The sequence below is a fragment of the Neltuma alba genome, unplaced genomic scaffold, assembly GCF_004799145.2.
Source record: "Neltuma alba isolate B1F8T4 unplaced genomic scaffold, ASM479914v2 tig00012497_pilon, whole genome shotgun sequence".
Classification (NCBI taxonomy): Eukaryota; Viridiplantae; Streptophyta; class Magnoliopsida; order Fabales; family Fabaceae; genus Neltuma; species Neltuma alba.
This window is the reverse complement of record NW_021636966.1, coordinates 42,460-58,999: the sequence shown is the minus strand read 5'-3', so window position 1 is coordinate 58,999 and position 16,540 is coordinate 42,460. Positions and strand designations below refer to the sequence as shown.

At 32.4% G+C, this 16,540-nt stretch overlaps 1 long non-coding RNA gene across 1 annotated transcript; it reads left to right on the top strand.

Annotated features, from left to right (window-relative positions):
• The first annotated feature begins 563 nt into the window (after positions 1 to 563).
• LOC114727601 (uncharacterized) lies at positions 564 to 16,519 on the top strand. Its single transcript, XR_003738593.1, has 3 exons — positions 564 to 576; positions 920 to 926; positions 16,390 to 16,519. It is a non-coding gene; the product is annotated as an uncharacterized LOC114727601 (long non-coding RNA).
• The last annotated feature ends 21 nt before the right edge of the window (positions 16,520 to 16,540 follow it).

Genomic DNA, 16,540 nt, shown 5'->3' with positions numbered 1-16,540 from the left:
ATGAACGGCTGATAATGAGCTTTGGATCTTCCAATGGTTTCTTTATCTGCATTTGTTTCTTACTATGTTGTGTGTGAAAATATGTTGGATTTGTATCAGTGTATTGAAAATTACACAAAAAATTGAGAAAAACTTAAAATTTTAGACATACCCTTACTTTGAAGTTGTGTTTTATTTGAGTCTGTTGGAGCTATGCAACTATATTCAAGATTGGACACAAAATACAATAACTGTGTGGCCCTTGTGTGCGTAACTTATTTTATTTCAAATATTGTATCAATCAATGATTTCTTATGTCATCCTGTATTTCAATCTCGCAATATAGTTGTTATTGTTTAAAAAAATACAAGCACAATTCTATATTGATTTATATGTAAAAGAAATCATCGCAAAAAAGGTTTTTCTAATGAAAAAAAAAAAGGATAACATACTTTAAAATTGTAGATGAATAAGTTTTGAAGGTCCCACCCATAATCTCTCCACACTTGCTTCATCCTTCCGAAGGATAAAGTCATGTTAATGTTTATAAAGCATTTTAAGTGAAACTTTATAATCCAATCCATCAATTTGACAACTGTAAATAATTATAAATTTTTTAAGAGTTGCCTACATTTTGTATAAAAATTAAAACAATTGTAAGAGAAAACGTCATTAAGGGATAATAATATTAAGCCATCATCAAATGGAATTAAATTATGTTATTAAAAAAAGAATTAAATTATATTTGGCCTCTACAAGGATTAGTGATAAGTGATAATAATAAAAAGAATATGGCAAAGCTTCCTAGTGTTTAATTTAACAATAAAAATATCATCCATATATAGTCCATTTAGTGTAAACCCAAGTCCTGCTCATAGGTCTCTATTTTCCGCCCTTTTTAATTCACCTAATAGAGTATACTTTAGCAAACTTTTATAAGAAATTAGGTTCTTTACATTCATGGATTCATACATTTGAAGAAAGTTCCATAAAAGAATGCAACTACAAATTAGAAATAGTCTTGAGAGTTTTTGAAAAGTTACTAAAGCTAGAAACATAAATGTTCTGTTTATTGAACTTACAAAGCATGAATCCAAATGCTTTATAGTCCTAAGTGGAAACAAGTTTTAAAAAAAATTGAGGGATGATTGTGAAGAAATAATATCACTCATCATATATGTCATGACTTAAGGATTTATGTATATGTGCTTCTCATTCTCATGAATATCAAGTAGGTGGAAGGAACCTATTGAAATTGAATGGCAAAGTATAGAACTCTTCCATTGAAAGGAGAAATATTCTCCTATAAACTTTTTGAACTTTGGCCCCGATGTCATCCCTCTGTCTTTCTTTGACTTTTCAATCTCGAGCGTGTTGGCAAGTAATACCACTACGATCAAAGCCACTGTGGCCGGCCATGAGAATATGGTATTTATGAGTGCATTAAACTACAAAGATGACACATTGTCGCACATTAAAATGAGCTCTTGATGTTCAAAAATTTCAGCAATAATGCAAAGATGGTTTGCTTTATCTTAATCAATAATCTCAGCCTTTTAAGACAACTGTCCCCTTAATCCCATCAAAGGCATTGAAATTAAATATTCTAAATTAATAGAAAATATTCTAAACCATTTTAACTTCAAGTCAAACCACAAAGAAATAGACTGAAATTTATTTAACTTAACTTGTTTGGTTCAACATTTCCGAAAATAGATTCCATTTTGCTTGCACACAAAACAAGTGTAATATCTATTATCCAAAGAGAATGCAGTACGGTGTAGTGAATATCAGGAACGGTAGAGATGCAAAAACAGCCCCAAAGCTTCTTGTGGAAACTTGTGTAAAAAAACCATCTGCCTACTCTGCTTTCAGCTCTGTCATCATAACGGAAAACAACTGACTTGTTAAGCTCAGGAAAGTGACCTTTCTTCATAATCAAAATTGTCCAATCACACAAAAATTAGTAGATATAGTCATCTTCATTCACAAAAAGGAGGCAAATACGTATTGGCGGAGATATCAGAGGATTAGTGTATCTTCTGGTATAATAATATTAAGAATAAGAGATAGTACCTTATTGGAATGAATCCAACCAATAACTTCAAGTAACATCTATTTGGATTAATGTCCTAGTTTTATGTTGCAACTCTGATTATGATTGATGCTTTTGAATTACTATTCAAGCTGGAGCGCCATGTCAGAATATTAGAAAGTAAACTAAAATTGCTCTGAACGTTGGGAGGTAGCATGTAAGAAAAGCCTCATGTACAGTTTAATAATCAGCTATAGTTATGTTTTTTAAATGGATCAAACATGTGTTAAAGATCAGAGACATAGAATTGGAATCTGCTTTCTGAAGCTTGCTTGGAAAGTTGTAAACTCCGCCTTGTCCTTTGGAACCTAAAGAACGGACAAATCTCAATTGAATTCTATTCCTATTCAAGCTTTTGGAAATATCTTTCAATGATAACAAATAAATATATTATTTATAATTAGATAATCTAATAAGAAATATACAGAGCAAAGGAGTACAAGACATTTGAATATATGAATCCCATAATTTGTTTTGAGGTCCCATCCGCATATTTTTACCTGCATCGTGGTTATGAAGCTTCCAGTAACATACATTTTCTCTAATAAAACATATATAGATCAATTCTAACATAAGACTTTTCCTAAACATCATCATTCTAGGCTTTAGAATACTGCACGGTGCTATGAATCCAGAATCCCAAATTCTCTGTGGCTTTTTTAAGAAATTAGTGTTTTGTTTTCCTTTCTCTGGCTCTGTATTGAGCTATAATTTTGTTCTGTCTAACTTGTCAAACATGTTTTCGATATTCTTCTAGAATGATCTTGAAATTATGTGATGGAGATTGGGTCACGACGGAGGCGTCACTTTAGAGCCAAACTCTTTATGCTTCGTTTGGATGGGAATAAAGGTTAAAAGGAACGAAAATAGAAAGAGAAAAAATTGAAGAGAAAATGTTATCATCCTTCTTGTTTGATTAGAGGAGAGAAAATTAAAAAAAAAGAGTAAATATGTAAATGACTAAAATACCTTTATATCTATATCAGAATATATCATGTTGAAAATAAAATTAAACATTCCAATGAAAACATCATATTAAGACTAACATCATTAAATAATTTAAAATCAAATGATTTGGTAAAAGAATATTGTCATGTGATTATATTTTAAAAACCAAATAATTCAGTAAAAAATATTACTTTTAAGGTAAAAATAAAAAGTGGGTAAATTTTTTAAATTAAACACGATAAAAGAAATAAATAAATTATATATTAATAATCAAAATTTAAAATAAAATTTGAAATATATGAAGATATATATATTAATAATGGAGTTTGCGTGCTGGTTTTGAATTTGGCCATAATACAGTGAGATGATTTATTAATATTAATGTGCTGAATTATGAAGTAGCCATAAATAAAAATAAAAAGAAAATTTTGCATCAAACATAGAAATGGGAGATTACTAGACTATTTTGGAGGAGGACATACAAGGGATGTGAGTTTTTCTCTCCATATGTGGAGAAAAAAAGTCAGAGAAAAAATTAGATAGGCCTTGTACCCTATTTTCTCCTGTATTTTTCTTTCCTCCCACTTTTCTCTTCAAATCCGGACAGGGAAAAACTCTTTTTTTTTTCCACCGCTAGATCCTCTGTATCCTTGTGGACAGAGGAGAAAATCGATTTTTGTTCGTTATCGGCCGAAAGCAAAAGGGTAACATCGCTGCCGGGTCGGGTTAGTCGTATATCCCTGGCTGCTAGCGGCCAAAATCATCCGGAGATATGACGTAAAATAAACTGAAAATCCTCTGGAAAAAGCCAGAAGCCACACAGATATATACACGGAGCTTTGCTTTAATTAAAGCTGCACACAAACACACACAGATATGGAGACCTTCTAACAAATTAATAGGTGGCTGGAAGACAGGGGAGAGAGAGAGAGAATTAAGAAGCACAAAGGGAGAGACTGAGAAAGTAAAGAAAGAAAATTGAGAGAAGAAGAAGGGAATGGATCATCATACCAGAGTGAAGACTGTTTTGGTAGTAACGATCGACCTGCTGTTTTAGCTGCTGTTGAACTCACTCTTTTACACTGATTGTATAATCGATGTAGTTGTCAATATTAAAAAAAAAAAAACTGAAAACTTCCACTAAAATTCTGTTTAAAACAGGGCACTCTCCATAGAATAAGATCAAACACAATGGCTGAAAACTTCATGTAGTGGCAGTAAGAGAGACACCAGTAGATTTTTCTTTTTTCCAGAAGAAAAATGATGACTTTAGTAGAGCACTGGGGATGAACAGAACACACCATCGCTGAAGGCTTCCACCAACTTCTCCCATTCCCAGTGGGGAAAAAAACCTTAGTCACCAGGAAAAAAAAAATGACAACTCATATTTTTAGACCATGTCGGCATGGTTAATTAACCGAAGGAGTTAAAGCTTAGCCTCGTGTTCTTAAATCTTGATATGTAATGGCTTCTAGATTAGGCACATTCAACCACAAGTAATAATCATGTGTTTTGGTTGAAATCGTGATTTGTTAATCTACGCTAATGAAATTAACAAGCTTTATTCCTTCTTAATATTGCCCATAATTTATGTCAATGATCTCTTTAAATCTCATAATTACATTTCTTTGAAAAAGTTGGTCAACAAATTCATTATATGAGCGCTCTGAAACACGTTTCATCTCATGCCCACTCATATTGAGCCACTTGGTCTCATCTTTGATTAAATAAATAGAAAAATGAAGCATATTGTGGGCATACAACCTTCTTTCATTAATAAATGTTCAAGCATCTTTAATTGCATTACCTTTTCCCTTTTTGATTCCAATCAAATTAGTGAGACTTGTGTCACATCTTGTCTTCTCTTTATATATTAAGACTGGAATAACAATTACTTTGGGATCCAAAGAAAGAAGGGAATACTTTCATTTTCTTCATCTTCAAGGAAAAAAACAGTATAAGAGAAACCTAAACGATAGCATAAAAAATACGCTTTAAAACATTGTTTCTAAAGTTTTCCAAACATATGACCCATATCTTTTGCAAATAATAATAATAATAATAATAATAATAATAATAATAATAATAATAATAATAGTAATAATAATAAAATTAGCTAATTTTGCTTTTCTGTGTTTTCTTTTATTGATCAAAAGTATGATGAGAGATTGTTTTAAAATATTTTTATTTATTTTTTTCTTTCAATTTCTCTTTTCATTCAAAGAAGCCTATTAATAAAAAAAAAAAAGTTTGGCGTTAGATCATAAAATAAAAAGCATTAACAGATGTTGCTTTCTACTTCTGAAAAAATATGAATTGAAACAAATTTTTCCTTCTAATAAAATTTATATTATAAATTGGAGGGAGTAAACATTAAATGAGTTAAAAAAAAACGTAATTAATATTTTTATAAGAAGTAACTATTTTTAACAACTTTTTTTAATGAACATGAATTATTTTTATAAAATGATACAGTAGGAATAGTAATCTACTCATTAATTAATTATTAATTTAGGGAACAAAAAATCTTCTTTACCCGAGTAATAAACTAATAATAGAAGGTCGATTCAAATCTCAAGTAATGCTTTTAGCGACTATAAATGTGTCAACGTAACTTAATTATCATCTTAAGTTAATTTGTAAAACAATTTGCTTTGAAAATCAGAAGTACTCAAAATTCTAAAATAATATTGATACAATTTTTACTCATTTAACACCGTAAAACTTCATAACCAAGATTACACCAAAATATAGTTTAGGATACTCATTATTACCGGAAAATATTTTTAGAAACAATTGTTTTTTGCCAGCTTAAGAAAAAAATTGTATAAAAATTAATTTAGGATGCTAGATGCTGTGGAGAAAATATTGTGCTAAGACTATTCACTAGAAACAATGTCAAGTAGATTTTCACCATAACTATAGTATTCTCTTATATTTATTTAGGTAGGCATGTTTGGCTAATCAAAGACAGACCTCATCAGCTGGAACATCCATAGTTAAAGGTGAACGTGAGAGATTAAATTGTAATTAGGTTTGTTCATTCAGTAAGATGCCTCAGATCAAGTAGGTTTCTTTGGTAGACTTTTCAACCATTGCTGTATTCCAAATTGTAATCATACTTGCTGATGGAGCATTCCGTTTGCTAGAGAGCAAGAAGCTTATGGTGCACATTGACTCACTAGAATCAATCAGCTGCTTTTGTAGTGTTGCAAGCTTTTTTACTTGAATCGATCCATCTTTGTCTTTAAGTACAAATATGTTCAAGTATCCGTAATTACATTCTTCTGTCATTCATTGCCCTCTTATCCTCAAGGCCATGTTTCAATCTTGTAGGTAAATATTGTGTTGGAGATTCTTTGTTATATTGATTCTTAAATTAATTTTTGCTAGGAAAAATTGAATAATAGAAAGTGAAACATCAACAAGAGTTTGCTATTTGGTCTAGCCATGTGAGAGTAAATTTATATTAGTTGGATTTGTATTATTTAGTTGTTGATGACTTCTTATGTGGTATTTCGTTTAATTTCTAAATTGTTAAAGAGTTTAGATTAACTTGTTTGATTCATTTACATTCACTTGATCTCATTTGTTCTTTCTTATATTTATGTTCAATCTTGCAGGATATGTACATACTAGCAGCAGTCTCAATCATTTTCTTCAACCTGCCTCTACTATTCAAGCTTCTCATCAAACATTTTCAAGTTCATTTATTTGTCAAACACGTAAATATTCACGTGAAGATTTTTTGCTATGTTGTTTTTTGAAATAGGAAAAATTAATTTGATAGTGCTTGTAGTTTGGTTAAATTTTGAATAAGATTCTCAGGGTTCGTTTGATATGAGGAAAATGAAAGGAAAGGGAGGGGAGGAAGGTACATAAAATATATACTTCTTTTTGCATGGAATATTAGAAATACATGTTGTACAAAACTATACTACATACATACAGCTTGTGTTAACTTAAGATATTTATTAGTTTTTAATGTGTCTCTAATCATTATTTAAACTCCAAATTTAAATTATTAAACGATGAATAATTATATTATAAAGTTTTACACACCTCTTTAGTCAAGGGAATATTTAATATATTATGTTAAGGGCTTGTGACTTGAAAATTTAAGTTCTTGAGAAAATTTTTTTTGAATATTTTTTTCTTAAGTAAATATTTATAAATTCTTTTATGATAATACCCAACACAGACACGTATACATATGTTTTACATTGTAAAATGTTACCCTGACTAATGAAAATAGTTAAAATAATTAGTTTTTTAATTTTTGTCAAAAACTTATTGAAATGATAATTATAAAAATTGAATAAATTGTTCCCTCAGTCTCTCGATTTCATTGTAAGGTCTCCATTTTTTTGGCAAAAAATATGTAGAATCACTATTGCGATAAATACCTACAACATACTTATTTCTCTGTGTTTATCTCTGTGTGTCTTCCCTTGGTGCTCATCAGTCATCACATGGTTTTTGTTTCGGCAAAGGAAGAGGCCTAGGGTCCAAAACACAACCAACTACATCAGCCCAGACCTGTTCTCCAACCTCCGTACACCAACCTTATCCCTTTCGAACCGGGGCGCCTTTTCTCCCAGATCTGAAACTCCCCCCCAAGACCAAATCCCGTCTTAGCCATAATATATGCACAAGAATTAGAACTTCGCTTTGATTTTGCAGACACGAGCAGCTCACTCCTTCTCCATCAAAGAAAGAATTCCCCTATGGATTCCGTTACAGAACCCCTTCATCTCCTTCCCCTTCGAGCTAGAATCCCAGAGTCTGTTTCTATGATGACCCCACGGAACCACGAAATTAAATTAAGATGCTAAATGTTGTGGAGAAAATATTGTATAAAAGCATTCACTAGATCCAGTAGATTTCTGGGGGAGACTTTTCAACCGCCGCTCTTTTCCAAATTATATTATAATCCCATAAGCAGAATTTTGTACTAGTGTTAGCTTTTTACGTTGAAACAACCCATCTTTTTCTTTAAGTACAAATATGCTCAAGCATCTGTAATTACGCACATGATCTCTTTGTTTTTTGATGTCCAATTAAATTAAATTAGTGATTTATCTTGAAAGTTGGTTAGTGCTTTTCTTTTTCATTTTGATTTTACAAACCAGACTCTCTTCTTGCAGGTAAATATTGTCTTTGGAGAATCTCTATTACGTTGATTCTTTAATTAATTTTTACGAGAACAAATTTATGAGTATTAGAAAATTAAACATAAAAAACAGTCTGTTAGATGTTCTCACCATGTGACTGTAAATTTGTATTAATTAGATTGTGTGTGTGTTCAATCTGTGACAGTATAATCATGCAGAATGCTGTTTCCTAACTTTCATATTTTGACCAAATCGAAGAATTATGTCTAATCATTTTGATCTTATAGATTAATCATATCAAAACATAACTACAAAAAATAAAGTAAATACCATTTTCTGATCACCTTTCTTTTTGTTCACTGTCTCCTGAAATATTTTCAATCAAATTATATATTTTATTGGCTTTTAAATTAATTTTGTCAAATATTATAATATTATAATATTGAACATCAAATGAATTGATGTAACTAAAGTATTCACTAGATCCAGTAGGTTTCTCGGGGAGACTTTTCAACCACTGCTCTTTTCCAAATTATATTATAATCACATGAGCAGAATTTTGTACTAGTGTTAGCTTTTTATCTTGAAACAACCCTTCTTTAAGTACAAATATGTTCAAGCATATGTAATTATGTACATGATCCTTTTCTTTTTTGACTCCAATTAAATTAGTGACTTGGAAGTTGACTGGTGCTTTTCTTTTTCATCTTGATTTTACAAACCAGGCTCTCTTCTTGCTCATCCAGGTGTGTGACGCCTAAGATTTCATGTTTACTTTTGTTGTCCCAAGTCTTTGGCATACGAGTTCCCTTTAAACAACCATAGTAATTCCGCAGGAAATTTGATTAAAAGTTCCTGTTTAAAAATTTAATTAGCTAAAAGAATTTAAATTTGAGCGAATACAACTGTGATATATATGAGTGTAACTTTTGTTTTACTGTATGCAATATATCATTAGAGATGTGTAACAATTATCAATACGTAAAGCATCTGCACATAACAAAAAATATGTTGCATACAACAGATGAAATGTGACACTCACAGATGATAATTGTATGTGCCCAAATTTAGGTCCTTTTAACTAATTAAGTTTTCAAAAAGAAATTTTTCCCTAATTCCTATTGTACACTTATTAAATATGAATATTTTAAAGTACTACGTGGGGAATAACTTGATTGTTTGGGGCCTGTTTTACATACTTATTCCCTTTGCCATACTAAAATTGAAATAACAATTACTTTGGGGCCCAAAGAAAGAAGGGAATATTTATTTTCTTCATCTTCAAGCAAAAGGACAGCACAAAAGAAACCTAAAGCAGTGTGCATCAAAACCGATTTAAATCACCATTAAGGAATGAACATATGGCTTACTTCAACTTTAGAATTGGTGTCCCCATAATTAAAGAGGTCAAGTAAAAAATAAATCCTCATCATCTATTCTCCTTTAAAGAGTTCAGACTTCCTTCTTATCTTTGTTGACATTCTTATGCCGTTCATTGCCCTCTTTCATCAGCTCATCTAAGGCGTCTTGCGGGTCAATATTGTCTTTGGAGAACCTTTGTTATGTTGATTCTTTAATTAATTTTTATCGGGAAAAATTATGAATATTAGAAAATTAAACATAAAAAACAATCTATTAGATGTTCTCACCTAGTAGGGTTGAGCAATAGGCAGGGTGGGCTAGCCTAAAAGTTAGGCCCTAGCCTGCCCCTTTATGAATAAACAGGCATGGGCTAACCCATAATCCAATAGCAGCCTATTTAGCCCTTATTAAATAGGCTATGGGGCAGCCTGTTTGGGTTGACCAGTTTACGGGGTAACCCATTTATGTTTCTATTTTTTTTTTTGTAATTTTTTCAGCATAGTTACTTTGTATATGTAACCTTATGAAGCTGTCAATAAATTTTGCATGCTAAATAGCAAATCAAATATAAAATAACATCACATAATATCAACCATATCCAATCACACAACATCACTTAGAGTCACAAACAATCAAAGTTTGATAAAATTATAAAAATAGTCACCAATCATAAAAAATCTCATAAACTTTGAAAGTTCCAACTTTCACTTAAAGGATAAAATAAAAGTTCAGACAAGCATAAATGTTTGATAAAAGATGAATGAGAAACAATATCATCAATTAAATGAAGAATAAAAATATTTTTTAAAAAATTAAAACTGAAATGGGCGAGTATGGGCAGCCTAATATCTTACCCATAGCTTAACCTGTTTAATGGGCTACCCTGTCTATTTAAACCCGCCCGTTTATAATCTCTTATTTGGGTTAATTGGGAGGGCTCAAACGGGCAAAAATTTCATGGGTCACGGGTGGCCTGGCGGGTAATAAGTTTGTTGCTCACCCCTATCACCAGGTGACTGTAAATTAGTATTTATTGGATTTGTGTGTGTTCAATCTGTGATAGTATAATCATGCAGAATGTTGTTTCTTAACTTTCATATTTTGACAAGATCGAAGAATTATGTCTAATCATTTTGATCTTATAGATTAATCATATCAAAACATAAGTACGTAAATAAAATAAATACCATTTTCTGATCACCTTCCTTTTTGTTCACTGGCTCCTGAAATATTTTCAATCAAATTATATTTTTTATTGGCTTTTAAATTAATTTTATCAAATATTATAATATTAAAATATTAAACATCAAATCTATCAGATGTTTTTGTCATATTATGATGAATTTATATTAACTGAATATTTATTCTTGAATGAATTTATTTTTTCTGCATTTCATAACAAGTTTGGTTATTGAACTTTATTTTTCCCTCCTTTTAGTTCCTCAATAATTGCAATAATATCAGGCCAAAAAAATTGCAATAATGAATTTTAAGACTTAAACTTTTTTTAAAAAAAATTTAATATATCATGTATTTGTACCAATTGCATCAATTGTTATTTGTTACTTTTGTACAGCAGAACATCCCTAAGAGTTACTCGGGAGGGCATTTCTGCATTATTCGTGTAACTTTATTATGGTATTTGAGGTAAGTATCAAATATCATAATAATCCATTTAGTCACTTATTTTATTTATATTTTATTTTTCTTATTATTTGCCATGAATATAGTAAGGAAATAATATCTCAATCACCAAATGAATTGATATCTTGACAAAGATAAGAAATAAAACACCGGATCAATCACTAAACCGGCTGAGACAATAGACTAGATCAGGGTCCAGCCAGAGTCAGACTGGTCATATTAAAATAATATAATTTAATTGACAATAAAAAAATATAACAACATTTATAAATAAAAATCACTCAACAAAATCTAAGAAACTATGAAAATAGTTTAAATGTTTATTTTTTTCCCAACAGTTTAAATGTTTAATTGTAGCAGTCAAAATTATTAAAATACATATCTACTTTAAATGTTTGATATTTTTAGGTGGTTGAGACAAAAATCTGCAGTTCATTAAAATACATATCTCTCTCTCTCTCTCTCTCTCTCTCTCTCTCTCTCTCACGTTACTGCTTCCCATTTTCCTCTCCATGACACGCATCATGAGCAGTTTTCCTCTTTCTTCTTTGAACAACGAACAACCAGCAAGCACAATAAAATAGCAAACCTGGAACCCGCTTCACAGCTCTTCATTTCTCTTTCTCAGCTAATTTGCATTTGCCTTCCTCATTTCTCTTTCATTTGTCCATACTTCATCCATTCCATTATCTCTGTCATCTTCCTTCTTACCTTTTACTGTTCTAGTTTCTCCCCTCTCTCTCACAGTTTCTCTCTTACAGCTTCAACAACAAATAAGCTCCCCTGGTAAAGCCTTGAATGTTGAATCATCCCTTTATCTTTCTTCCATGCGTTTTAGTTTCCACGCTAAAATGCTTCTTCACTTCATTTTCTAGCATGTTTAGGAATTCTCTCACAGTAAGGTTTGTTTTCTCTTTCTATTTTTCCTCTTCCTCTACCTTCTTTTCTCGGTAAATCTTCTCCTTTCTCACAGTTTATGCATTTTTAGGACGTAAAAAATTTTAAACCGGATAATCACCCATCCCACCTGGTGGCTACTTGGTTAAACCCGTTTGTCACTGGGTCTAACAAGCAAACTTGACCAAACTGAAGGCCAATTTGCCAGTTTTCTGATTGAACGCCCAGGCCGATTTTTTTACCTAAAGTAAAGAATAATCTAAAAACTCTTAGTTTTATTGTGATGTTTCTACTTTTTCTATCGGGTTTGGGTGTCGTTATTAATTTAATATGTATTGTGGATCTTTATTTAGATATTTATATCAATTGAACAAAAAAAAACAGCGGTATAAATATTTAATTATTAGCTGATAGATTTTTTTAGTGTATTTTCAGAAGAAAACCAAATCATCATCCTTCCACGAATCATTGATTCATATTAAAAGTTGTAAATACAAAATATTTTGAAAACTATCTATGTTTAATTTTCTTTTTCGGAACCTGTGGGTAATTTTCCCAACTTTTTATTTGAAGTTTGGTGAAAGAGCAGTATAAAAAAATTGCAAATCTGTTCGATTCATTCTTTTGAACTTCACAATAATAAATTTAGGAGAATGAATATTTGTAGAAATTGAATTCTAAATTTTAAGATCCATAATGCCATAGGCTTAATTACGTGAATCACTGTTTGTTTCTTTATTGATTCCAGGCTCGCTTCGGAGAAACATTTTCCTTTCCAGACTAATTTGACTGTACAGTTTGAGGTAATTAATTGAATAAATGCTTTATTTTTTTTTATTTTTTTCATTTTAGTTGTTTGCTACGTCTTATGATTTTTTTTGCTTAAATAATTTCTATAACTATCTGAAGTTACAATACTCTGGCGCCTAAGTTATACTTTCTGATGCTCAATATTTGGGAAATCGCAGGAAATACTTTCAATTTTTGTTTAAGAAAAAATTCTCCATTTTTAGAGAGTATTTGTTAATCATTAATTTACAATGCTGTCTATAATATCTTCTGGTATGGTATAACTTGAGAATTCCTATTTTTTCTTGTACTCTCTTATAATTAATTAGTTTCAGTTATCGTCTTTCTGCATTGTTAATTTTCATGTCATTATTTAGATTTTATATTAGTTGGCAGCAAAAGTATGTGACAGCAGAATGAACTCTTTTTACTTGATTTTATATTTATAATATGAGAGATTATTAGTACTAAAGCGACATTAAGTAAGTATATGTGATTGCGTTTTATTGCATCAGATGGCAGAGATTGTGATATCAATCGGGTCAAAGCTTGCAGAATATTTGGTGGCTCCAATTTCACAAGGAGCTACTTATTTGTTTTGCTTCAAGCAGTTCATTGGAGGTGTTGAGAAAACAAAACAAGAGCTGGAGGCAAAACTAGAAGACGTGAAAAAGCGTAAAGAAGAAGCTGATCGAAAAACTGAAGAAATAATGCCATCCGTGAAGAAGTGGTTGGACGATGTGAATGCAATCCTAGAAGAGGTGCAAAAGCTGCAACAAGAGCTTGAAGGAGGACCAAACAAGTGTTTTAATGTGTCACTCAGATATTCTTTAGCAAAACGAATGGAAAATAAAGCTAAGCAAATGACAGATCTCAAACAAAATTCTAGCTTTGAGCCATTTTCCCAACTGATCCAACTTCCTGGCATTACTTACTTCTCTTCCAAAGAGTTTATGGCTTTCAACTCAAGGAAATCAACTTATAATCGTCTTTTGGAGGCAATTATAAATGGCAAAAACAAGATGGTGGGACTATATGGTATAGGGGGCTCAGGCAAAACCACTTGGGCAAAAGAAGTGGGCAAGAAAGTGGATGAGCTGAAGCTTTTTGACAAGGTCATCATGGTAGTTGTTTCTAAACCCCTAAATATTCTGAACATTCAGCAGGAAATAGCAGGGCAAATAGGCTTACAACTTCAAGAGCCAACTCAACTTACTAAAGCACAAAGGCTGTCAGAAGGATTGAAAAATAAGAAGATTCTTATAATCCTGGATGATGTGTGGAGCAAACTAAAGCTTGAAGATATTGGAATTCCAACCACTGGAGGTTGTCATATCTTGTTGACCACTCGCCTTCGAGATGTATGTGTCTCTATGGATTGTGAGAGTAAAATTGAGTTGTCTCTCTTAACAGAGGAAGAGGCATGGTGACAAACTCAATTATTTTTATATATTTTGGTATCTTTTATATGAGTTTTGTCAGCTTAATTGGTCCCTTTTTGCCTTAATTGATTTATTTTGTTTTATTTTGAATTATTATTTTATAGGGGCAAAATTGTCATATTTTGATTTAATTGTGATTAATTGATTTTTGAGGACAATTAATGCTACCTTATCCTTGAATTTTGCTTGCAGGTTCTTGGAAGATTCAAAAATAAATAAATAAATAAATAAAAAAGAAAAAAAAAGGAAAAATAATTAAATTAAAAGAAAAGAAAAATAAATAATAATAAGCTGGGGCAAAACGTTGCGTTTTGCCCCAACCTAATAATCCTCATCAGCTGAAAACGAAGACGCCGAACACACATACAAGGAGGCGGCTGGAGGTAAGCAGGAGCGTGCTGGCGGCCGAATAAAACAGAGCGCACACACGCTGAGCCGAGGAAGCGAAGCGGACTGAAAAAAACCCCACACACACACGCGAGGCGAGGAGAGACACACACAGAAGAACAAAAGCGGAGCGGCGGCCGCACGAAGGGGAGCTGGGAGCCGGCGGCAGAGGAGGAACCTCCCTTCATCACCATCGTCTTCATCTTCTTCCCCTCTCGGCGCAACCAGCGAGCTGAGGAGCTCGGCGGAGACAGACCAGTGGTGCAACCAAGTGCTGGCGGCGGAAGGAAAACAGAGCAGAGCACGCCGAAGCTGGGGAGAGACGGAGGCGCCGCACGAACCAGCGAACAGGAGCCGAGCAACACGAAGGACCGCTCATCATCTTCTCCGTTGAACCTTCCTGGTGGCAGGGGGCGCTCGACGGGAAACACACACACACTGGACGGCGCTGGACGAGCTGAACAGAGGAGAGCTGGAAGCTACACACGCAGACGCCGAAGGAGGATAAAACGAAACAGAGACCTGGACAGCGCGAGCTTGACGACGGAGGAAGGGATTCACGCTGTTGTTCTTCCATGGCTGACTGCAAAATACTGATTGTGGCATTTCTTATGGCAGTCCATGGCTAGAGCTTAACAATTCTCTAATTCAACAATAATGGCAGGAGCTTATATCATCAAAGGGGAGTTTTAGTTGCTTTAATTTCCTACTCAATAATTGTTTAATAATTCCTAGGTCTTAGGATAATTTTTCTGATTATTGGGATAATTGTATTGTTTAATCTGATTATCTGTGGAAATTATTGTGGCTGGATTATTGTTTAGCATTTGACATTGGGCTGTTTATAGTTTTGATCTCAATTATAATGTTGTGGTTATGACATTTGTATTGATTTTGGAATTAATATATTGTGATTTTCTAAGGTGGCTTAGAATTTTGGATCATATAGTCTCTTGCTAGCTTTAATTCTGTTATTTTGGATTTAAGAGTTCTAATTAAGCATTGGTTTTTGACATCCTTAATTCCATTTTACTATTCTGGTTGCAGTTAGTAAGTTGGGATTTTAGGAAAATATTTTGTGGCAACTCGAGGTGGCTCGGTTGTTGGATCAAAAGCTTAATTATAATTCTTAATTCATTGTTTTTAACTCCCACATCTTTTAGAGTGATGATTGCCTGCGTTGTTGAATTGGAGGATTGATTTTTATCAGTGTTATTTGTGTGTCTCATTTTCATTTCTTTTATCTTCAGTTATTTCAATTTGATTCGTAGTATTTAATTAGCAGTCTTTTCAAAATCAAAAATCTCTCTTTTTATAGTTTAGGTTACTTGAATTTATTTACTAGGGTTTAATTTCGTTTTCGGCTCCTCAAAGTGAAACGACCCGAGTTGTGCACTATATTGCATTAATTCGGTTAATTTTTGGAGTGACCCCAAAGCGACAATCAAAGGAAATTCAAACTTCACATGGGCTTTGTTCAAGATGCATGCTAACACAACTAGTGTGTCAACGAATGAGTTCGATAGCATCGGAAGGAAGATTGTTGATGAGTGTAAGGGTTTGCCTATAGCAATTGTAACAGTTGGAAGCACATTAAAAGAAAAGAGTATTCATACGTGGAGATCAACATTAGAAAGGCTACGACATCCCCCACCACTGGATATTGAAGATGATTTGAAGACCCCTTATGTAACTCTCAAAGTAAGTTATGATAATTTGTCGAGTCCGCTAGCTAAGTCGCTCTTCATATTGTGCTCTATGTTTCCTGAGGATCATGAAATCCATATAGAGGATTTAATTCGTTTTGGCAAAGGGACTCTTAAGCTTGGTGAAAGAATTTACACAATGGAGAAAACAAGGAATAGGGTTTTAGCTAACATTGA